General features: G+C 38.1%; 1 protein-coding gene across 2 annotated transcripts in view; it reads right to left on the reverse strand.

Moving 5' to 3' along the window:
* The window catches only part of LOC129643051 (pro-neuregulin-3, membrane-bound isoform-like), a 101905-nt gene that overhangs the window by 13746 nt on the left and 62701 nt on the right, over positions 1-25458 (reverse strand). The gene's annotated exons all lie outside the window — the stretch shown is intronic.

Below are 25458 nucleotides of genomic sequence, written 5' to 3' on the forward strand. Positions count from 1 at the left end.
GCATCTGATTATTCACTTTCTGAATGATTCAATGCCTTTCTGGTCTCTTATTCTTCTGTCTAAGGCATGTTTGGGACCATTTTATGGTTCTCACCAATGACTTTTAGGAGGAAGAGCAAAGGACAGTCAAAATGATTTGCATTTTGGAGACAGATCTGGTTCAAATACTATCTCCTACTAGCTTTGTGTTCAAGAGTAAGTTTCTGAACCATCCAGATGGTCAATTTTTCCATTTAGAAAACAGGGGACTCTTACAGGACTTTTACAGAGATTATCAATAATCTAGGTAAAGGATCACCGATTCAGTGGACACGAGTTTGAGCGGGAGATAGACAAGGACAGGGAAGCCTGGCGTGCTGCAGTCCATGGGATCATAGAGAGTCAGACACAACTCAGCAACTTAACAACAACAAGGTAAAGGAATTGGTGCTAAACTGGCATCTGATGAATAATAGCAGGTGGCAAAATGAAACAGATATGGAAGAATCTCAATTTTGGTATCTATCAATCAGATGTAAAGCTTAATAGAAATCTGAAGATTTTCAAAGAGGCATGCTTTTCTTGAATCATTACTATGGTAATTAAAAATTGGGTTCATTTTTAAATTGTTCCAACAAAAAGTTCTTTTCAGAATGCTTTTCTAAACGTCCAGCTCAGGTCTATAAATCTAACCAAAGAATCACGGAGTGATTTTCTTACCCTCTCTTATCAGCTACCCTTTTACCATTTTTTTTTTTTTTTTCAGGAAGAAGGGAACATAATTTGCATCATTTGGCCTATAAAATCATTGAGTAGGCAATTTCTATATACCACTTAGCATGAATTTTGACATGTATCTTCATGTGAAAAACTATATACTTAGGTACTATGAATATTTTCATCCATGGCAACTGCCTTTAAAAATATTAGGTGGGTGTTTGTCTTCAGTGTTAAAGGTTTCGTGCTTAAGAACTTTCACTGCTGACAGGGATCTATGGAATGACAAGCTGGGCAGAGTATTTCTGCTGAGGGGACCGCCCACAGAGTTCTGTCACCCTCATTCCTGCAACGGAGCTCTGAGCCTCCAACAGACCCCAGCAGCAGTCCTTGAATCCCTCCTGCCAGTCTGCTAAGAATTCCCCCTTACACACGCTGGGCAGCAAACACTGCAGCAGGCTCTTCCAGAACAAATGCTAAGGCTTTCACTAAAAACATCAAAACCAACATTCCCTTCCCCGCCAAAGCAGACACTCCATATTCACTGCAAACTAACAAAGAAAATTAGCTGTGATAGACAGAAGAGACAGATACATCATACCTATTCCTTGGACTTTCTGATCTTGTTTTATCAACTAGGTAGCATTAAGAAATGTGGGGTTAAAACTTGAAATAATCTATTTCCCCTCCCCAATCCTTTAAAAGTATTCTCCCTGACATGCATTATCCTTTGCATGACACCCTCAGTTATGACACAATCATTTGAAAAGTCCTTAGATCATGGAATAGGATCACTAGGAATAGGAAGAGTTGATAATAAAATAACTCTTGGAGAAAATGAAGTAGCAGCTCTCTTATGCGGTCAGGGACTATCTTACTTAGTGCTTGAATCCTTTAGCAGCAGAAAGAATAAAAATGATCATGGAATTACAAAGCAGAAATTAACTCCCAGGAGACACAAAGTGTGGACTGACTTGGATACAACTGTTCTGAACCAACAGCCAAACACAGGAATAAGTTATAATTAATTGTTAGAAGAACCGGGGTTGGAAATGGTGATAAATGCACCTTTCAGATTTTTGCCAGGCTTCCTTATATTCTCCTTAGTTGAACCCTGTGCACAGTCAGCCCAAAGCAGACCTATAAATTTTGCAGTGATATCCTTTGTCTTTGGCCTATACATGCTATATTGCTCAGTCAGTTTCCGTTTGGTAATTCTGCCAGAAATTAATGAAACAGACAGAGCAGGTTCTTCAGCCAAACTGTAGAAACAGCATTCTTTTTAAGGCAGCTGGCAGGAATTTATAAGAGGTAAAGATTACAGTTCTGCCAAGAGAATGTGCTTTTGATATCTAAAAGATGACCCTCATAGCTGCTTTTAAAAGAAGTAGGAGACAGAGATCTCACTTACTCAGTCCTTAATAAACTCTGCCTCGTTCTGCTTTGTAACTAGTTTGTCAAAATTTGCTGGTAGAGTCAGAAACAACTTAGCGACTAAACAACAACGACAACAAAAGTAAGTGCTAACTGAACAGCCATTAGGAATATGTAACTATGACTTCATTACCTTACGTTTGGATTTATATGGACATTTTATCCCACACATGCCTTCTCTGGAATGTTACCAACTTCAAAATTCTAAGGAAGAACCTGTAACTGCAGTAGCTGCTTTCAAGTGTTTCCCTCTCAACCTGGTCTGTCAGGATAGACAAGTGACTGTCAGGACTAGTGACTAGTGACCATTTTGAGGAGGTCTGGACAGTTCTCTGACTTAGCCAACGATGTGGAGACTAAAATTACCACTTTAAAGACTCCCCAAATCCTCCACCCTGCAATAGGATTCCCTCCTTTCTAGCCTGCCTGCCTCCCACTGGCCCCCCTCCCCCACCCCCACCCCCCGCCTTTCTTCTTTCCATCTATTCACAATTCTTTAGTTGTGACCACCTAGACATAACAATAGCTAAAGTCACTGCAGTGGAAATTTGTAAGGCTGTAAACAATTCTCCCTAAAAGGAGATCTTTATAGATAGAAGGTAGTGAAAGCACCCTGGAGTTAGCTGAGAAGAATCAGGTGCAAGGCACAATTTTGCCAAATATTGTCTGCAGGACTCTGGTCCCAGCTACCTGTCGCAGAGTATTCAGCTACAAAAATGAGATATCATAGCATTGCTGCAAAGTTTGATAAAATGCTTTGCCAGCTGCAAAATTACACACAAAGAGATGACATGTTTCCATTACTAATGGCATAAATGTGGAACAAAGAGAGGCAAAAACATTTCTGTCCAGACTCTGTAATTACATATAATCAGCCTCGAATGTTGTTTCTTGGTAAATTATTCTTTTACAAAATGTGAAGAGATGGTTTGATTTGGAGGGGTAACCACTGAGTGATTACAAAACATGAAGTAAATATTAATAAATTATTCTTTTTCAAAATCACTGTCAATAATTCATACCTATTCCATTTGCTTATAAAATAAAACTGAAGAACAATTGAGCTAGAAGAAAAAGAAACTATCTCAAATATGTAATTATTTTCAACTTTCCAGATCCACATAATTCTATAATAGTTCTTAAAATTTTTTTATTGAAGAATATGATTTACAATATATTGTAAGTTTCAGGTGTAATTCTCTAACATTTCTGACTGAGCTTCCAAGTTACATAAATTCAATGTATTTGTAATCTTTTGTGTTATCTGAACTCTGAAATAGTTAAATATATTAATAGCAACATATCCATAGAATATGGGCCATAGTATCAGCAACTAAACATTTTGGAAATCACATACTATTGCACACTTTAGTAAACATGCAGAATAAAATTTTGAGAAGTAATTAAGTGTTGGCTGCTCATTACTAAATATTTTCCCATAGAATCACACAGTGTATTTCCTGTAGAATACTAGACTTTTTCTGCTCAAAGACAGCCTAAAAAGAAAATACTGCTGGAAAGGATGGTTCACTTTCTTTCTGGTTTTAAGTGGTGTTTTCCTTATCAGTGAAGTAGATAGCACCAACAAACCATAGCTATTACACAAAAGCAAACTGCTGATAAGAAACCAGTCTATTCTTCTTTGACAATTAGCAGGAATTAGTATGAGTATATAGTGTTTACCCCAAGGAAGGATCATTAGATCCTGTTTTCCCTGAGGGAATGAGCCCTAGTCCTAGGAGTTTTAAGGACAATTCTTAACAATTTACTTGGCAGAAGAGGAAATTAAATCACTCCACGCAGTTTCCTCAATACCATATACGAATACTAACAATTTTTATATTCTGACATGAAAATGTCAATCGCTGCAAAGTTGCAGGGTTTTTTTTTTTCTTCAATCCTTACCTGTAATATTCTCCGTGGCTATGTATTTAGAAATCTGCATGCTTCCTTGATCTTCCATCTCCCAGTTTTTTAAAATAAATCTGAAATTATTATTTTTGCTTAGAATGTAGCACCTCAGCAATTATGTACCAGAGCACTTTGAACTTCTACTAGGAAAAAATGCTTATGTTGTTCCTGAAAATGATGCTCTGGCTCAGAAGATGAGCAAGAAAAGCCACGCCACCTAATGCAGTTCCTATAGATGCCAACGGATGGGTGGGGAAGGCATTTGCTCTCCAAAGGAAGATCCAGAGCCAGACAGAACCACGGAAGCATCATAGCTCTGGGTTGGCATTTTTTTTTTTTCAAGTAGTAATTCAATCCTTTGCTGAATAGCAAATAGATACTTGGGGGAAAAAAAGTGATAAGAGAAGATCAAAGAAACCTATCCTGACCTGGGTACTCCCAGAGCCCATCTCCTTGGCCTCTCCTCTTCTCAACTCTGCTATAGAAACACTTCCCTCTTCCTAAGGGAAGAACCATCATGAGACCATAAATGGAACCAGAACTTTCTAAAGTAGAATTAGAGCATCTCACTTCATGGACCTCAGCACTCACTAATAAACTGGAAGTAATGTTTTTTAAGATTTTTTTTTTTTTATGGAGACCATTGTTTAAAGTCTTTATTGAATTTGTTACAATATTGTTTCTGTTTTATGTTTTGGTTTTTTTGGCCTTGAGACAGGGATCGAACCCACACCCCCTGCATTGGAAGATGAAGTTGTAACCCCTGGACTGCCAGGGAAGTCCCAAGCTGGAAATACTTAGAAGCTGGTAGATTACCCAGAAGGTAAGCATCTGTCCAAAGAATAAGCTGACAAGGGCTGATGGAGGTTAATTGGTTAAGTGACAGACTTGAGCTTTAGTATCTAATGTCCCATATTGAAAAAGAGGATACAAATCATCTCAAAAGAATAGTTCTGCAGGCTTTCATAAATTTGCTCAAGCAAGTCACAAAAGTGTACAGGATGCCCAAGGTCACAGAAGTAAATCGGGACACGCTTATTTTCTATTTTCTTATATGTATTTTGGGGCTGAAGTCGGTTCATAGGATTGCCTTTAGATTCCTCCCTCCCTTACAAGCTCTCTGGGAAGACTCTAGTATTATTTCTTCATTCTTTGGCAGAATGAAAAATGACCCATGGGGGTTTCTGCTGGTAAAACAAAATTCTAATTTTTGTTGTAACCCTGAGCTCATTTGTAGCTAAACAGAAAACAGATTCTAAGTTGCCAGCAGTTGCTGAGCAAATGCTTGGGTGTCATTAGATAGTGTTATCCTTAGAAAAATAAAACTTGTCAAGAAAGGTTATTTTTCAAACAATAGATGTTGCTTTTTTTTTTTCTTTCTTACAGCACATTTCACTCACAATGATCACAGGGTGATCATTCTAGTCAACTGCTTCTTAGAGCAACAAGTTAATGGCATAAACACCTTTTAGGATGTCTTTAGCTTTGCTAAAGGAGTCTCCTGCAGTGGATTGCTGGCTGGGTGGAGTCACACGAAAGCTACATTTTCTTCCTTAAGCCAGTAATCTTTTCATAGCGAAGAAGCCACTCCAGATATACAGGTCTGCTATATATTTTCTATTAATTGCTGACAGTTTTATCTGAGTATAAAATTTCCATAGCCAGAAGTCAACAAACTTTCAAGCTGTTTGTTGACTCTTTTCCTATCAATACCTTTCCTAAAGGAGTAAAATCCATATAGCCTACAAAGCAAATACTAGCAGTACACCTGACTGGCTTAATTTGATGTATTTATAGATCTCGCCAGGCTAAATGTAGAAGGGGCACATTCTTTATTGTATTCTGCATTTTCTACCAGTATCAATTTGGCTGGAAGAAGGTCATGCCATTGTAGAAAACGTTAAACTGTCATTTTCCAGGTTGGCCAAAAGTTTGGAGCACCAAACCAATCACATCAAAACAAAGGGAACTGATCAAGGATTCAGTTATTCAGGGAGATGCTGAAATTACCATGTAACGTTTAATGACATAGGTTATTTTATTCATCAAGTAAATGAAATGAAAGTAGATTAAAGGTTAAAAGACAGAAACTATGAGGCAAATTCATTATCTTATTCATCAAATTAAAAAAATCATGGCATATCAAAATAAAAGTCATATGGTCATTTCAAGAGATAATCAACACTGATGAGACTGAAAATCAATTTCTATAAAGGTATCTATAAAGTATTTTTATCACCCAAATCAAACCTAATCAAGCATCCATATCCAGCTACTAATTTACAGGAAGAACATGGGTCAGGGGGAACATATAAAAGAATGTCACTGGATGCAATTGGAAAAACCCAAACTATGGAGGCTCTACAGGGCAAATAACCCGATTTCTTTAAAAAAAATTAAAAAAAGATAAAAAGACAAAGACAACTAGAACTTGATACAGATCCAAGGGTGAGAGAAAAGAAAAACCTAAAATATAGACATTAAAAAGAGATACATAACCCAATTTCAATGAGTAAAACTTACTTAGATCCTGATAAAAGAGGCACTCTGATCATTGATTAGATAACACATATTACTAAAGGGTTATCCTTAATTGGTATATGTGTCAAATGCATTATGGTTATGTTCTAAAATAGTCCTTATCTTTCAGAGATACATGCTATAATATCTCTACACTGAATAATAAGATGTCTGTGATTTACTTGAAAACATTAAGAGGAAAGGAAAGTGCGTGAAATCAGGACAAAACAAAACTGATCGCTGCTGAAGCGGATGATGGCTGCATGGCAATTTGTTGCATTATTCTCTGCACGTTCATACGTTCAGTATGCATGTTTATCTATAGGTACATGTTTAAATGTATGCTTACCAATGTTTAAAACTTAAAAATGCAAAATATAAATTTCAGGCTTTTTAAAAAGATGTCTTTATAAACTGGAATTAGAATGATACTCTATACTACCTAAAAATATTGACTCTGGCCACCAATCTAAGTCATACTTAACTGTGAAACTCTTGGGAAGGTGGTTTCCTTAATATCAAGACTAAGCCAAGAATGCTGACTACTGCTTTGAAAGTTCTAGCCAATGCAACAAGGCAGGAATAACAAATTGTGGTATAACTGTAGGAAAGATGAAATAATCATTATTGGAAAATGATATAATTGGATACTATCCATGGAGTCGGATGCCACTTCCTTCTCTGGAGAAGACTCTTGAGAGTCTCTTGTACTGCAAGGAGATCAAAACAGTCAATCCTAAAGGAAATCAACCCTGAGTAGTCATTAAAAGGATTGCTGCTGAAACTAAAGCCCTGATACTTTGGCCACCTGATACAAAGAGCTGACTCACTGGAAAAGATGCTGATGCTGGGAAAGATTGAAGGCCAAGTGGAGAAGTGGTGGCAGAAGATAAGATGGTTGGATGGCATCACCAACTCAATGGACATGTGAAAGTCACTCAGTCGTGTCCAACTCTGCAACCCCATGGACGATATAGTCCATGGACTTCTCCAGGCCAGAATACTGGAGTGGGTAGCCTTTCCCTGCTCCAGGGGATCTTCCCAACCCAGGGATTAAACCCAGGTTTTCTGCACTGCAGGTGAATTCTTTACCAGCCGAACCACTAGGGAAGCCCAAGAATACTGGAATGGGTAGCCTATCCTTTCTCCAGCAGATCTTCCTGACCCAGGAATTGAACCGGGGTCTCCTGCATTGCAGGTGGATACTTTATCAAATTTGAACAAACTCTGGGAGATAGTGGAGGATAGAGGAGACTGGAGTGCCACAGTCCAAGGGGTTAAAAAGAGTGGAACATGACTTAGCAACTGATGAAGAAATGGTTGGATACCTGTATTAACTAGCAAGAAAATCTAATAAAATAAAAGAATTATATTTACAACAGCAAGAGTAAATATCAACCAATTAGGTCAGGCAGGTGTGATCCTAACAATAAATATGCAGAATGGGAGATACTTTGAAAGGGCAGTATAGAAGGGGAATTGCATCTGTACTTTGGGTAGAAGAAGGCATTCTATTAAAGGGAAATGCAAATGAATTTGTGGATGTAGAAAACTAAATCTCACATTCAATGAAAAGCAGTAGTTCAGTTTGGGAGATGGATTGTAAATAGGGAGGTGAAGTTAATGAGGCTATAAAATAATAATACATCCATATTAAAGAAGCCCTGGCTGGAATTAATGTTTAATCTGTAGGTCATGGAGGGAGTTGAGCTTTTGCTCAGGGCCATCATTAATAAAATTAATGGTCTATTCTATAGTGTTTGGAAGGGGAGAAAAATGGAGACCAGGAGATCAGTGAGGAAGCTGATATGAAGGCCTAAATGAGAGAGAAAGACTGCTCAAACTAGCACAGAAATGATGGGAGAGGAACTGGTGCCCTATTGAAGAATTAACACTACTTCATATGCATATACATTAAAATTAAGCAAGAACTAAATGATGAAGTTTGTATTTCACACCTTGTATTGCACCTCTTTCTAAAGCATTCAAACAGCCTAAACACACATTTTCTCATTACTCTTCACACAATCTAGGAACTACCCACGATACTATTAGACACAGGGACTGAAGCCCATTCTGAATACTCAACACTCATTGGTAAAATTAAAATGTCAAGTCTTGCAGCCAAACCTACATGACTGATGCTTTCCTAATGTAACTACCACATGTCTGTTGATATCAAGGAACCTGTTACAAGCAGACAATATTCTAGTTCGCCCAAAATTCTAAGTATTCAGATATGTACGTAGTGATAGTCTTAGGATTTATGAAAGCATGTCCTTGACAGGAAATGACTCCCAACAAATCATTTTAAGTAATCTACATGTGCAGTATTTTGTGTAAAGGAGTCTTTATAAAAGTATAGGTAAAAAACAAGGTTCAGACAACACAGACATCATCTTTCAAGGGTTTCAGATTGGAGTCAGACCGCTTTGATCAGTGGATCTCTAACACAACAGACCTGAAGACGATCCCTTCAAACGTTACCTTGGCAGCTCTAAACCCCTAGACTGTCCATCACTACACGCCATTTAGCCAAATTACAGCAATTCTGTGTTTGTGTGATGACTGTAGACATAAAGAACCAGACTCCAGTTCCATAAGCTCCGTATTTTCCACACTGAGGCCAAAGGTTGTTGTATATAAAGTAATGAAGCGGTAAAAGCATGTTTGACGATAGGAATCTTGCTGTCTTACACTTGGTTAATTTCAAGGCACAGATTTTCCCAGAACTCCCAGGAGTTCCCTTTTCCCAGGTTCATGGCCAGAATAGCAAAACATCACTTCCTGTAGGATGATGCATCCATGAAATGTGTTTCTGTGGTTTTTAGGGTCCTAGCACAAATTCTAGGTCACCAAATAACACACAGAAATCTTTTTTCAATGTTGCTATGGCCATTTACATATGGCCAGAAAAAAAAGTTTCAAACACACAACTTTATTTTTTCTTAAATTTTTCTTTTATGGAAGTATAGTTGACTAGAAGAGGAAATGGCAACCCACTCCAATATTCTTGCCTGGGAAATCCCATGGACACAGGAACCTGGTGGGCTACAGTCCATGGGGCTGCAAAAGAGTCAGACGTGACTTAGCAACAAGACATCATCATCAACAACAACAAATAGTTGATTTGCAATGTTGTGTTAATTTCTGCTGTGCAGCAAAGGGATTCAGTTATACATATGTACATTCTTTTTAAATATCCTTTTCCATTATGGATTATCATGGAATACTGAATACAGTTCTCTGTGCTGTACAGTAGAACCCTGGTGTTTATCGATTCTATAAATGAATCGATACATCTGCTAACCCCAGCCTCCCCCTCCATCCCTTCCTAAGCCCATCCCCCTTGGCAACCACCACTCTGTTGTTCTCTATGTCCCTCATTCTGTTTCTGTTTCATAAAACAGGGTCATTTGAGAAACACACATAATTTTAAATGCTTTACCTCCAGAGAACACTTTGCCCTGCTGCCCACAGGACTAGCTGGTCTCATAATACTTAGTTCACCCTAGGTCTTATTTTTCTAAAGAACATATTCTTTTCAGGTTAGAGGTGGGGATGGGAAATATGACAGGCAAATCCCGCGCATTTGCAGAACTGGGCCAAAATTATAAATTAACCTCCACTACATTATGCCTGAAGAAGCTTTCCTTCAAGACTTGGGATTTTTTTTTTTCTATTTTGTTTTTCAATGTCTAGGCCTTCACGCTCAAGCTGAACAGACACCTGTTTTCCTACTGTTGCCATTAAACCTTGTTGTTCAATAAAAAGAAAACAGACAGGTGCACGCTTCGAACTCTTTTTCCAAAGTACACAATATATTAAAAAAAAAAAAAAAAAGACAAAACCTGGAGCCATGTGTTCAGTGTCCTACTCTCATCATCTGGTCTAACTGTTTTATATACTGACATCATTTGCTTGTTGGAAAAACTTGATGGAAATCATCATTCCGCTTAAGCTAAACCAAACAAGGGCACCTTGAAACACGTTGTATAAGAAAGGCAGAGGAGAGGCCAGGATCTTATCGAAGCTGCCTGGCTGTTCCCTGCTCTGGAAGAAACAGGGAATATTAAGAAGGTTCACATGTAGGGTCTTAGTTATAATTTATTGTTTTTTTCACATTTCTTTTTTTTAATTAATTTTTAAATTGAAGGATAATTGCTTTCCAGAATTTTGTTGTTTTCTGTCAAACCTCAACATGAATCAGCCATAGGTATACATGTATCCCTTCCTTTTTGAACCTCCCTCCCATCCTCCTCCCCACGTTTTCCTTTTCCTGGAGGTGATATATCTAGCTGAGGAATAAAACACTTCTACCTCCTGATGCTGTAATAATTCAGAATGGCTATGGTCTTCCCGCTTTTCAAATATAAACCACAGACACTGCAAGTCTGTATCTAATACAGATCTTTGCTCTTTCCATTCCTCACTGAGGGCTCCATACCTAAATACTGATGAAGGAAAGAGCAGACAGCAGGAAATCAGGGCTGTGTAGCCCCTTAGCTCTGAGGGAATCATGGCTCTGCAAAGCTACCCCAAAACATTGAAGCAGGCAGAACTCAACCCAACCCTAGCCCATGTCCATTTTGCCAGTTTAATTCCTCCTGTTCCCATGCAGTTTCTGGAGAGGTACCAAACGTCTTCAGTTGAAATTTGTCACTTATGCAAAAGTTTTTTTTTTTTTTAATATCATATGATGCTAGGTTATTTATTTATTTAGCACTTGCTATGCAGCGTGTGGGATCTTAAGTTGCCTGACCGGGAATTGAACCTGTACACCTTGCACTGGAAGCACAGAATCTTAACCACTGGACTGTCAGGGAAATCTAGGAAAAGCTTTAAAGAAGTCAAACACTTTGCAGAACCAAACGGTAAGTCTCAGTAGGAATCTGCGCTCAGATAAGCAATTCCAAATACCTAGTGAGAACTCGCCAGTTCAGTTATGAGTGAATCCAGTGACTACCATAATGGAGAAATCCAGCCAGTGCTAGTCATGATTCTGAGCTCCACTAAGGGCAAGTTCACAGACCACAGGCAAGTTCTGGTTATATTTCTTAGTGGCAACAAGCCATCCGAGACAAAGGCGATCTTGTTAATAAGAAGAAACCAGAGCTTGAACCCTATTCTTTGAAAAGACCTGTTTGATTCATGGCTTGTCCCTTAAGGATGCCTTACTTCCTAATAATACTGGAATATAGAGCTCTTCTGTTAAAAGAAAGGTTTTTTTTGCGTGTGATTACACACCTTGCTAGTGTGTCCGATACTTAATCCCAGGGATGTAAATATCTTCACAGACATCAGTCCCAGATGGGTGATCTTTTCTGTTGAGGAGCTTGCTTCTCCCTGTACCTCAATGCCTCATGTTCTATGCCCAACATTTGAGTGCTTCCATTTTTCTCAGAGTCTAAAGAACTCACGGAAGTGAGTCATTATTCTACAGATGCCACACAAGTTCCTGGAATTACATGGTGATAATGAGAAAAGGATCTTAATTACCAGACAGATGTTGTTAGAACTCAGTAATCCTTCACCGCTCCTCCACACTGTTCCCCATAAAAGGTGATCACAACCCGTCAAATGGCTGCATGGATCTATCACAGCCACCAGACCAGGCCTGAGGTCACTGCTTGGGAAGTTAATTCCCCACTTGCCAGAGCACTGTTCGTGTGTTTGCTTGTGACTATTGCTTTCCTTCCTTAGAAAATCAAACTGCACTCTGTTACCCAGTGACTTAAAGCTCCTTTCTACCTTTAGATTTTTTTTTTTTTTTGTAGAAAAAAGTGACAGGACCTGAAGAATTCATTTGTAAATAAGGACGGTGGCTATTTTGTCCTTAACACAATCTCATCAACCCTGGAATCAAAGCTCTTTTCTTAGAGCTTATAAACAGACAATGTGACCTATGCTGCCCAAGATATCCCATGATTTCCCCCCATTTTTGTTTTCTAGACTTCTTGTTTTGTTTTCAGTCCAATTAGTTGACATTTTTTCATCATAAAGTCAAATACAGTTTTCAGCAGACTGAATAAAAACTAATTCATTGTTTACCAATACGGGTAAAATATCTGAGTATTCTTTAAAGTATTTCGAATTCAATGTTAATCCTTTGCCTGATGCAATCCTTCAAAGAGCCACCTAGTGATTCTGTCTGTTTTCATTTTTTGTCTGTTTGTTTATTTTCAGGATTTGAAGGCCATTTCATCCGTGAATTATTTCAGTTGTAAATAACACATTTTAGTCGCTCAAAGGTGAACAAGCTGAACACATGGAGGAACAGATGGAAATTGTAAGCGAATGCATAGTGTCAAAATATTTCTTCTAAAGTCAGAACTAGACATTGGCATATCCACAGTGATTTACACCGAAAATGCTGGCCACACATATTTTTAAAATTAGAAAAAAATCTTACCCATGAATGTTAGAAAGTACACAAAAAAGCAATCCGATGGCAGAGGGAAGAGAAAGAGAAAACAAGAAGGATGTTGTTGGTTCTGGGAAAACTTAGCACTTCTTGGGCCCTAAAAGTGAACCTGAAGTTCAATTCAAATAGGAAGGTCTGGGATGCCAGTTCTGTGATATAAAGAAGGATGTAGCATCCTTCTGGGAATAAACTTAGTCACAGGAGGATTTATTGCAACTGGAAGGATTTTTGATGCCAAAGTGAAGTGTGGTTGGTTTCCTTGGCTTCTTTTTCCCTGTTGAATGCACCATATTCCTTAGGCTGAGACACTGGAAAATTGCAATTTATGGTAAAGTCTAGCTTCAAATCCTGACATGAAGTTGGAGTTTCCTACACAGAACCAAAATAATAGCAACATGGCCATAAGAAAAGTTACAGAAATTGAAGAAGTGATGAAATGGAGTCTGTTAAACAGGCAACGTGACCTGTGCTGCTGGAATCACATGCAGAGAGAGGTAACCCCAGGACATATTCACAGGTCAAAGAGAGAAGGGGACTGAGCAAGGAATTGCTCATTGTTCAGTCGCTAAGCTGTGTCCAACTTTGCAAGCCCATGGACGGCAGCACGCCAGGTTTCTCTGTCCTTTACTATCTCCTAGAGCTTGCTCAAACTCATGTCCACTGAGTCATGTCCGTCTCACCCTCTGTCGCCCCCTTCTCCTCCTGCCCTCCATCTTTCCCAGCATCACGTGAGTCTTCTTACTTGTGGGACCAGTGCTCCAGGCTCTAAAATGACACTCCTGACCATTTGAGAAACTCTGTGAGAGAAGTCATGAGTGACCCAACTCTAGAGATATGAAATATATCTGATTTATTGAAATGTCTCCTCTATTTTATAAGAAATTCTGTGACTTGGCATAAAATGAGGTCAGAACAGAGTTCCGACTGTTCTTAGATCAGACGACCAAGGGAGCAGAGGTCCAGACAGATAGGATCCATCACTCTCATAACTGATGACAAGAAATACCAGGGCTGGCACTGAAGTCTTAGTCACAAGTACCCTGAAAAACCATCAGGAGCATTTTATAATCCCAGTAACAAAGAGATCACACCCTCATTGCTCAGCTAAACCTGATGACTTAATAAGGTAAAAATGATATGCTCGAAGCTGGATAAGAGAAGTTATCATTTCAGTGAGATTGACAGGCATCTGTACCAAATCCAAATATAGAACTTGCAACTGTTAGCATTTCCAGTTGCTCAGGCATAAATTAAAATAAGAGACAAGTACCTTAAAATTATTCAGAAGTTGAAGAATGGGCATGATTTGTGGCTAACTAGGAAGCAAATGCTAAATTCTCCATCAGGTTTCTTTCATTCTCTACTTCTACATTTTCTACTAAAATTCATTCTACTTAATTTTCATTCTCTACTTCCAACTCTTTTTTCATAAAATATATATATTTACATATTAAATATATATATATATAATGATAATAACAAATATGCTTGGTTATCTTTCTGAATAAAACTCCCAGACTCTTTAAAGGCAATTCCCACTATATATATCATCTAAAAGGGAAATAAAAAATGAAAAAAAAAAAAAACACGTTGTAAAGGATTACATTGAATTGTCATCATTACCTGTGATAGGAACTGCCCTTCTCTGTCCCAGAAGCATCAATGTCAGAAAGACTGTCCCGATTCTTTAATCTTTTGTAGATTTGAGGAATACAAAGTACTGTTAGGAAACAGTTTCTATACAATGTCAGAAAAAACCCCCACCAGATTCATTAGGGGCTCAAAGAGAAAAGTACACAGACAAGGGTCATGTCAGACTTACTAGTTACTCAAGTGAATTCTCCTGCCCAGTATCCAAGTGTGAAATCTTAAAAAGCAGTGCTTTTCTGGGAATACAACCCTTCTGTTGCCTTTCTCATTAACAGAATAAACAAATCTATCCATGATTAACAGTCATACTTCTAGAATATGACCCAGAATAAATTATACCACAATGAAGCTAAGAGTTAAACAGCAGAGATCACATTAACTATGTTCACAACTACCATTTCTGTTGGGCAAGCTATTTACCATGGTCTGGCTTTAAGGTAATCTTCAAGGTAAGTAAGGGAAAAGCACAAAAGAAATGAGAAGCAGAGATAGAAGACATTTTATGATTCCAAAGATGGAAGAATTCTCTAGATATTATATTTTTATTCAAAGCATCTTCCTCTTGATATCATAAAACTTCATCCTTCTCTTTAGTTATCTTGTCTTTTGCAACAGAAATCATATCTGCCTAACCCAATAGGTATCTAGAATTGGTACTTCAGGATCGATCCCTGGAGAAGGAAATAGCAACCCACTCCAGTATCCTTCCCTGGAAAATCCCATGGACAGAGGAGCCTGACAGGGTGCAGTTCACCAGGTCACAAAGAGTCAGACATGACTTAGCAACTAAACCAGCGCTATCCTTTTTACAGATGAAGAAACTTAGGTTGGAAGAAAATGAACTGCAGGCCTGTGTTCTCAGAGTAATAAACAAAGTGGAGAGAAATCCTAAAGCAAGTTGACTGCAAGCCCATAATATATCCACGAAAGCTTTCTGTCTCATGATTCTTTCAGTCCAGAACTACCTGTGACCGTGTAGTAAAAAATAAACAAACAAACATAAAAAACTAACATCCTTTCCACAGACTGAGAAGTAATCTTCTTCTACCTTCCATAAAAATCACTTTCTGAGTATGTCTGTATGTTGGAAATGAGACTCAAAACATTACTTTTATATCATGGATTCTTAGCAGAAGACAGGAGGACAATGTTAAGTCACATCAATGCTATTCTAATCTTAATTCAGGTAAAATGTTCAGTCCATGTTTTCTAATATAATATTGTGTATTTCATAATATGCAGATAAAGTGGTTGTCTTTTCAGTTAAAGTTTTCTAAGAACCAGAAGACTAAACCAATACTGAATAGTCTAGGCTGAATTGGGAAAGTGATCAAAAAATTTGGTGATATGACCATCCGATGTGACAGTGTTGTAATGGGTCTTATCTAACCTCCATTCAAATTATCCTTACTTTTCTTTTTAAAGTTCTTTTTTTGGAAAATAATTTAACTTTCATTTATTAATAACCTCCAAGTTAGAAAAACCCACCTCATTTATTTCTTTCTGAAGCCAAAGTAAGAGAAAATTATGCAGGTACATATTACAAATGCATGTACAAACATAAATACACAGATTTATAGACATCATTGGAGAATTATGGCAGCAGGAACTATTCCAAATGAAGTGCCAAATTTAGTTATGATGCTTGAGCAATATTTAATATTTGCATATGATATCTGATTGACTTCAATGCATGTAATACCACTAGATCCTTTAAAAGTTGACTGAATTCAGCAAAGAGATATGGAGAAAAGAAAAAAAAGTGTATCTATAAGAGATGCACATAAATTATATAAAATGAAAATTATCTCCAGTGACATTTGAAATTAGGCTCATTTTGTCGACCTGTAATTTTTCTCTAACTTCATTTTCATACAATATCTAAATCACCTATAAGAAGGTTTTAAAAATGGGTCCTATGGTAGCACTCTTAATTGAAAATCAAACGCTGGGACTTCCCTGGTGGTCCAATGGTTAAGACTTCGCCTTCCAATGCAGAGGGTATGGATTTGATCTCTGGTCAGGGAGTTAAGATCCCAAATGCCTCAAGACCAAAAAAAAAAAAAAAAAAAAAAAAAAAAAACACCAAAATATAAAACAGAAGAAATATTGTTAAGATTTTTAAAATGGTCCATATCAAAATAATATTTTTTTAAAAAGGCAAATCCTGACTACCAGCTAGTTTAAATGAATAACTATTTTTAAAAAATAGACTTTCTAAATAGTCTCTAAATGAGACCACCTTCTTTTGGTTAGATTTCACGTAACCATCATCTAATCAAAACTGCTTTACATATTCATCCCTAACAAAATGAAGGCTATATATCAGAGAGGGATGGACATGAAGTGTTCACTAATGACAAAGGACTGCAAAATTGAAGAAGAATGCAGTTGCTTAATTTTTGTCAACTTATTCTCTATTAGTAATATGGTAGGAGAAGGCAGTGGCAACTCACTCAAGCACTCTTGCCTAGAAAATCCCATGGACGGAGGCGCCTGGAAGGCTGCAGTCCATGGGGTCGCTGAGGGTCGGACACGACTGAGCGATTTCACTTTCACTTTTCCCTTTCATGCATTGGAGAAGGAAATGGCAACCCACTCCAGTGTTCTTGCCTGGAGAATCCCAGGGACGGGGGAGCCTGCTGGGCTGCCATCTCTGGGGTCGCACAGAGTCAGACACGACTGAAGTGACTTAGCAGCAGCAGCTCTCTTACTAATTTTTTATTCAGTTGACACTGTCAAGTCTTATCTTTACTTATTAAAACCTTGAAATATTGCAAATCATAGATTTGCTCAAAGTCAGTTAAAGATTGTATATTTATTTCTTCAGTAAGATAAGACAGTTTTTCAAGCTATAAGTGTGCATAAGAGACATGACTAAAATATTGAATTTTGTACTTCCAAATGCACCATTAACATTTTTAGGTTAGCATCCTTTGTTCCCTAAAAATAAGCAGTCAATGTTAAGCAGAAATGTCGAGAAATCAATAAAAAGTAATTAGGAAGAGTGTTTAATGTCCTTGAGAAAAGCTTTGAAGGCTGAAAGGGGAGCTTTGATGGAATGAACAGTCAAAATTCTTATGTTCTCCCCCCCTCCCTAATAAAAAGAAACGGCAATCATGTAAATTACTTTATTTAAAAAATAACCATATAAGTGCCAAATGTCACCCTGGGCCATACTGCAGTTAATGAGGTTTTCATTATAAAAATTCATAGCTGAAAACTGTCTTGCAGAACTGATTCCTCTACAAAGTAACTGGATATACCCATGCACATTCACAGACAACAAAGAAAATATCATTTTAACACATAGATGCTTGGGTAACTATTTCTATCGTCTCTGAGCAAAGACATTGAAGCAAAGGAAATAATTATTGAGTGACTTCAAGAGGCCAGTGAAAAATGACCTCACAGAGTTCTCCCAATAGCCTGTACGTTCTGTATTATTTCTCCTACTTATTGGAAAGCAAAATGATGTCTCAGAGAGATTAAAGAGCTTGCCAGCATTCTATATATCCTTATTTTTAAGTTGGGACTAGCATCTCTTAGGGCTTTCCTGGTGGCTCAGTAGTAAAGAATTTGCCTGCCAATGCAGAAGATGTGGGTTTGATCCCTGGGTCAAGAAGATCCCTGGAGAAGGAAATGGCAACCCACTCCAGTGTTCTTGCTTGGAAAATCCCATGGACAGAGGAGCCTGGTGGGCTACAATCCATGGGGTCACAAAAGAGCTGGACACGTCTTAGTGGCTAACCAACCAACCAAGCCTTATTTAATACAGAAGCCCAATTTTCTAAAAGGCAGCTGCAGCGATAACTTTAACAAAAATCACATTCCTTCTAAAAGGAACAAAACACAAAGGCCACGAACTTCTTAGACATATTTTCACTTATGTGATTGTTTTGAAGCACACAGCTTCAAAAAACAAGGGGCTGTACTTAAAACTCCTTTTTCAATATATCTTTAATAGAAACATTGAAGTTGAATTATCTTAACATACAGTACAGGAAATCCACTCATGTAATTTCAAATATTGTTGGCCATGAAAGAGAAACGTTATCACCTGACAAGAGGTAACACTTTATTTCACATCCAGTTTGGAACAGTCCCTAATTTTTTCTTTCTCTTCTGAATCTCTCTGAAAACAATTCTGAGGAAGCATTTTGCCTTACTGACTTCTGTGCCTACTGTCCTTCTCTCAAGAGTATGACAAGATTGGAAAGAGAACCTAGCTCTTGAGTTTGTACAACTTTCTTACCTAGGACACTATTACAACTAATTTTAGGTAATATTTTCTTATTACTGCTAATCTAAATATAACAGTGCATGTTTTCTTTATAGAAATAGATTACAAGTCTGCTGTATCTAATACTTGGCTATCAGTTCAGTTCAGTCACTCAGTCGTATCCGACTCTTTGCGTTCCCATGAGTCAAAGCACGCCAGGCCTTCCTATCCATCACCAACTCCCAGAGTCCACCCAAACTCATGTCCATTGTGTTGGTGATGCCATTCACCCATCTCATCCTCTGTCGTCCCCTTCTCCTCCTGCCCTCAATCTTTCCCAGCATCAGAGTCAGCTCTTCGCATGAGGTGGCCAAAGTACTGGAGTTTCAGCTTCAATATCAGTCCTTTCAATGAACACCCAGGACTGATCTCCTTTAGGATGGACTGGTTGGATCTCCTTCCAGTCCAAGGGACTCTCAAGAGTCTTCTCCAATACCACGGTTCAAAAGCATCAATTCTTCAGCACTCAGCTTTCTTATACTTGGCTATAAATTACTTAAATTAAGTGAATTCAAAGTATCATTTATCAAGTGATAAATAAGCATTGCATCCAAGCATAAAATTCACTTTTTCTTGAAATGTATTGTTTTCTCTTTATATGGGTTGCTTTTCATTTTTCCAGAATATTCAGATAACATTGGAAGAAAAGAAACAAAAAACTTCCTTCAAAATAGGACTTGGTAAACTTAGTGAATAACTGAAACTGTATTTACTTGATAATAAATACCACTTATCTATAAAAGAAGATTCATTTCTAAAGCCTTCTTTCTGTTGAAATCCTAGTCCACAGGATTAATTCTGACTATCGGTTTTAATGACACACTGAATCAAGTTATACAAGTGAGACTAATATTTGGTAAAACATGATTTGAAAAAATTTAAAATTCTAAAAGAAAATCGCCAAGCCTTCCTTAGGTCTTCAGTTTAGGACTACTACAGAGGAATTTTAAAAATCTTTTTGAGGATCACACATTGTTTGTCATAATTAAAGGCTAAAATTCCTAAGAGAAAATGCTGGTTACCTTTTCCTTAAATTACTATTATTTTATAATTCTATAATCTTGGGAAATCACACACACACTTATGCACACTTGCAACGCCTCTTTTAAAGGTTTTAATTTTCAAGCTTAACTTTAAAAAAGGCATACTGGCCGTCCAATGCATTGAACTCTTTTCTCAGGCATAAGGTCAAAATGATTCCATTTGACTTGCTCTGTAGGATATCACACAATGCTTCAGATCAAATGAGAAAACTATACGTACATTTTTTTTTTTCTTGTTTGCCTACTCAGGATTCTTACAAGTCCCAGGAGAAGAAAGATCAATGAGTGAAGATACAAAATCATTCAAATTCGTCTATGCCAACATAAGATCAACTTATAAACAGAGTTAACATTTGAAAATCTTCAGTGAAGTTTTCATCCATGATGGATTTCTCCCTCATCCATCACAAACTTTTCATCTCATGACCCTGCTATGAGCTCAATCAGTCCTGAGAGACAGATGTAGTCTCTGTGAATCTAGTCTAGGTGTCTATAAACTTTGGTTTGGATAATTTTAAAAAAATTTTGTTATATTTCTTTTGGTGGTGCATGGGTTTAATTGTGCTGAGGCATGTGGGATCTTAGTTTCCCTGACCAAGGATCAAACTCACGTCCCCTGCATTGGAAGGCAGATTCTTAAACCACTGGGCCGCCAGAGAAGTCCCTGGATCATTTTTATGAGTCCTGTTCATCTCATTCTGCTAGAGCATCTCTCTGTAAGCCAATTCCTCTGACTCAGTTTACATCCTTTGCATCCATGGGTGTCTCCTCCAGTCCCGTGGTCTACATTCAGGCAATCCTTCCCCGTGCTGTTCACTGCTGCTGCTCCTGCTAAATCGCTTCAGTCGTGTCCGACTCTGTGTGACCCCATAGACAGCAGCCCACCAGGCTCCCCCGTCCCTGGGATTCTCCAGGCAAGAACACTGGAGTGGGTTGCCATTTCCTTCTCCAATGCATGAAAGTGAAAAGTCAAAGTGAAGTCGCTCAGTCGTGTCAGACTCTTAGCGACCCCATGGACTGCAGCCCACCAGGCTCCTCCATCCATGGGATTTTCCAGGCAAGAGGACTGGAGTGGGGTGCCACTGCCTTCTCCGGTGCTGTTCACTACCCATTCCTATGTGTTTGGGTTCCTGAAGGAATCTCAGTCTTTCTTTTCTTTTCTCTAATTTACAGCCTAGGACTAAACCTTTTGTCTTTAATGATAAACTTGGTATTTCTGGCTCAGATCAGACTCTCCTCTCATTCTTCCTGGTCTTCTGGCTCCTTCTACTCCCAACCGCTTTGTAAAACCATCTGTCCTTTTCAGCTACAGCCCTCAGGAAAGGAAAAATCTTAAACGCTGGCTCCTCTGTTTGGCCCCAGCCTCCCAGCAGTGTGGGTTACACAAGAAGGCATGAGGCTTCTTTCGCCAATTAATAATCAATAGTCCTTGTTTCTTAAAAGATAATCTCTCAAAGGCAGGGCTCGGTTTCCATCTCTAGGTCTAGAAGTACTGGCCCCTTCTTGGATCAAGTTGACAAAATCTGCCCCTCCCGCACCCTCCACACACCCTGGCTTGCCCCTTTCTTTGTGTTTTCATGGTCTCAGGATTCAAGTCCCAAGGCAGTTATAACTCCAGGGTTCATCATACTGTCAATGGAAAGGCTTGCTGTTGGGCTCTGAGCAGTCCAAGGACGGGTCATGCACAAATTCTTAGCATCAACAATATTTATTCCATGTTTACAGGGCTCATTATGAGGACACGAAAGCCCATCTGGAGTTCACAAATTAGGCTGAGTTTGCAACAGAACTGTTATGCCTGCAGCACAAGGACCACAGAATAGAGAATAACCCTGTGCTGTGAGTCAGAGGGAAGAAGATGAAGACAGGCCGAGACAACTTTTCAAACTGTATGCTACGAACATAGTGACCAAGGTTCCCCAGAATGGAAGCCCAGAAGAGGAGGCGAAATGCCTCAGTCATCACATCTTTATTTCACTTAGTCATTATGCATGTCATGGACGCAGTCATAACTGGAAACAGTCTTCACACAGAAAAGAGTAGAAAGAATATTGGATAAATAGAGCCAGTTCACAGGACAGAGATTTGTTAAGGGGCTCAAATTTTGCCATATGCAGAAGGTAGATGAAATTATCTTCAGGTAGATGTTTATTGCTGCTGCTGGTGGGGGTTTAGTAGCTAAGTCATATCCAACTCCTGCGACCCCATGGACTGTAGCCTGCCAGGCTCCTCTGTCCATGGGATTCTCCAGGCAAGAATACTGGAGTGGGTTGCCATTTCCTCCATGTTTATTGCTGCTTCTGCTGCTGCTAAGTCGCTTCAGTCGTGTCCGACTCTGTGCGACCCCATAGATGGCAGCCCACCAGGCTCTCCCATCCCTGGGATTCCCCAGGCAAGATCACTGGAGTGGGTTGCCATTTCCTTCTCCAATGCATGAAAGTGAAAAGTGAAAGTGAAGTTGCTCAGTTGTGTCCGACTCTTCGAGACCCCATGGACTGCAGCCTACCAGGCTCCTCTGTCCATGGGATTTTCCAGGCAAGAGTACTGGAGTGGGGTGCCATAGCCTTCTCCGTATTTATTGCTAGTGGTAATCAAAGCTGAACATATGAAACAATTACATATTTAAGTGGTAGAGACTGGGTTTAATTAATGGAAGCTATAGGAACACTAATTCTCAGCTGAATATACAAAAAAAAAAAAACAACAAAACTGTAGAGCTAATCAAAGATAAAATAGATGTAGGCTGGTCATTTTTTGTAACAAAAAAGAGTAGAGTAGTTGACAATTGTTTGCCAATGGGACTCATTCAAACTCAAGATTGCTTCCAACTTTGAAGTTCTATAGTTTTATTTATTTTTGTGTTACAATAAAAACAAAACTTATGGACATTGAAATTTACATTTCTCATAATTTTCATATGTCTTTACTGAGGTTCCCTTCACTCTCCACATTTATTTGCCAATGGCACAAACAGAGGCTGTAAACTTCTGATACAGAACTTATCGAAGTGCACTAACATTTTTTTTGTTCTTTTTAAAAACTGAAGTATAGTTCATGTGCAATATTGTATAAGTTACAGGTGTACAATATAGTGACTCATAATTTGTAAATGTTATATACTCCACTTACAAAATATCAGCTATATCCCATGTTATACAATATATCCTTGTACTTTATTTTACACCTAAAAATTTGTACCTCTTTTTCCTCTGCTTTTATATTGCCCCACCCTCCTAGGGGTTTTACGGTTTTAGAAAGGGGATTAAACAAGAATATCAGTGATACTAGCGGTTTGCACAAAACTCAACGATGTTCACATTTAAGCATGATCTGACACGATTATTACAGATCACAAAGTGCTACATCTTAATCTTAATTTCAAGCGTCCTGATTCTAATTCCTCAACTTGCAACTGGTACATATTGGGACAGGAAGCCCCTCACATATTTCCTATCTCTGCAAATCTTTAAAGTGAAAACTGTGCCATTTTAGCAGGTCTAGGATAGCAGAAGCCAGTTGAAATATGTTGTCATTTATCATATGCTGATAGCTATTCTTAAAAGCTATACTTTATTAACATTAAACAAATTCATTTGGCTACCAAAGAACACTTTTTTGTGTTCAGAATTTCAAAATACATATAACAATAGAAACAAGTGCATTTTATTAAGTCAAGCTTATAGTTTCAGTGGTCATAAAAAGCACATCCCAATTATCACAAATCTAGAATGACAGGCAGTAACTGCATCTCTGTCCCCACAGATTACTAATTTCATTGATGAGACTTCCTATAGCTTTTACTGGCCGTCAGCAGATGAGTGGGGGTGGGGGTGACCAAATGCACCAGGACCAATAAAACCTTCCTATAAATGATAAATATGAACTTGCTTGTGCTCTGACTTGAAGAATCAAGTCACTATATTTTAGTGGTGATTTTCAAGCAGAAATACTTGAACTCACTCCACTAATTTTATGACAGTAGTAGCAAAATAAAGCATGGAATAATCAGACACTCTACAAAACACAAGCAGTATTTCTGCATTTTTCTCAAGTCATAAACTGGTTTGAGCCTTGGGAAATCAGATTTTGCCTTTTAATACAGATTTTGAACTCCTTTTGTTAGTCTGTCTATAATGCTGCTGTCTCATCATAAAATACGTGAGAACGTGTTTCTAACTTTGTCTGTGTGACATGGAGATTCATCTTCTACCCATTACACAAAAGTTCTTTTCTTGTGTCTTCTGCAAAGCAATTTATAAAATTAAGTAAACTTTAGGAGACTTCAGCCTGATGGTATCATAGCTCCTCAAAGGAAAGTATCCTGATAATAAATAGATTCTTTAAAAAAAGAAAGAAAGAAAGAAATGATCATTTCAAAGATGCAACTCTAAATTCATTCATTCAATCCAGGTCAATAAATGGCCATAAAAATTCACAAGTCTGTCACACTTTTCATTTAATATGCACCGCCCCCCCCCCCCGCCCACCCCTTGCTCTAACCTGAACTGACTCCTCAGAGAGATAAAGGATAGAAGAAGAAAATATTAAGGAAAAGACTCTTTTTAGCCCACTTTGCATATATCATTCCTCTCTAAGATGGCTGGTGGGCAACTGGCAATTTGTTAAATTAAGTCATTTCCTTGGAATCATTCTTCGTGACGGAAGGGCCACATTTCTGGTCTATAATGAGCCATTAGTTTAAAAGTGCCTGTTCAGCATATTCCTTTTTCGCTGATGGTATCTGAAACTAATCAGCGTACGGCCATCAGCACATGCAAAGAAGTCAGAAGGACAGTGACAGTGAAACCATCTTTATTAGGAATCACTACTGCATGAGGCCAGTGTGTTCTATAAAAGACTTCCTTCTTTAATGGCTGAATGTGTTCTATCAATAGCTTAATGCAAACAATAGGTATTTAGTCACTGATCATCTTAAAAGTCCCCCAGTTAAAGACCAGAGCATAAACTTTAAGTTGTGTGAATACTTTTATTCCAAATTCTTGGTTCCAGATTTTTTAAATAGCTTGCTTTATTAAGATTTTTTTCAAAAGAAGCCTGTACATAGGAATAGATTTTCATTTTTATCATTTTCTTTTCTGTACAGATTTTCATTTTTATCATTTTCTTTCCTGTGCATAGACTGACCAGAAGGAAATAAATTACACTTTGTTTACATATCAACTTATCAAAAAAGGACATGAAAAACTGCCACCAGAACAGCCTCTTACTTATCAACAGCCTGAAATCCTAAAAGAAACTATTTTAGAAGAAAAATAAGTAGACGTTAAAGAGAAAGTAATACGATAGTCAATTGTATGTAAGACATAAGATTTGTTTACATGTGTGTATTTGGTAGGAAAAATTCTTTTTCTTAATCATATTGCTATTGCTATTAGTACTATTGCTACTTCAAAGATATACACCTGATAGCCAGCTGATGAAAAATCCATAGATTTCTTTCACTGCAGGCTCCTCCCACTTTTTGGGGGATATTGGTA

Source organism: Bubalus kerabau, chromosome 2 (genome assembly GCF_029407905.1).
Source record: "Bubalus kerabau isolate K-KA32 ecotype Philippines breed swamp buffalo chromosome 2, PCC_UOA_SB_1v2, whole genome shotgun sequence".
NCBI classification, from domain to species: domain Eukaryota; kingdom Metazoa; phylum Chordata; class Mammalia; order Artiodactyla; family Bovidae; genus Bubalus; species Bubalus kerabau.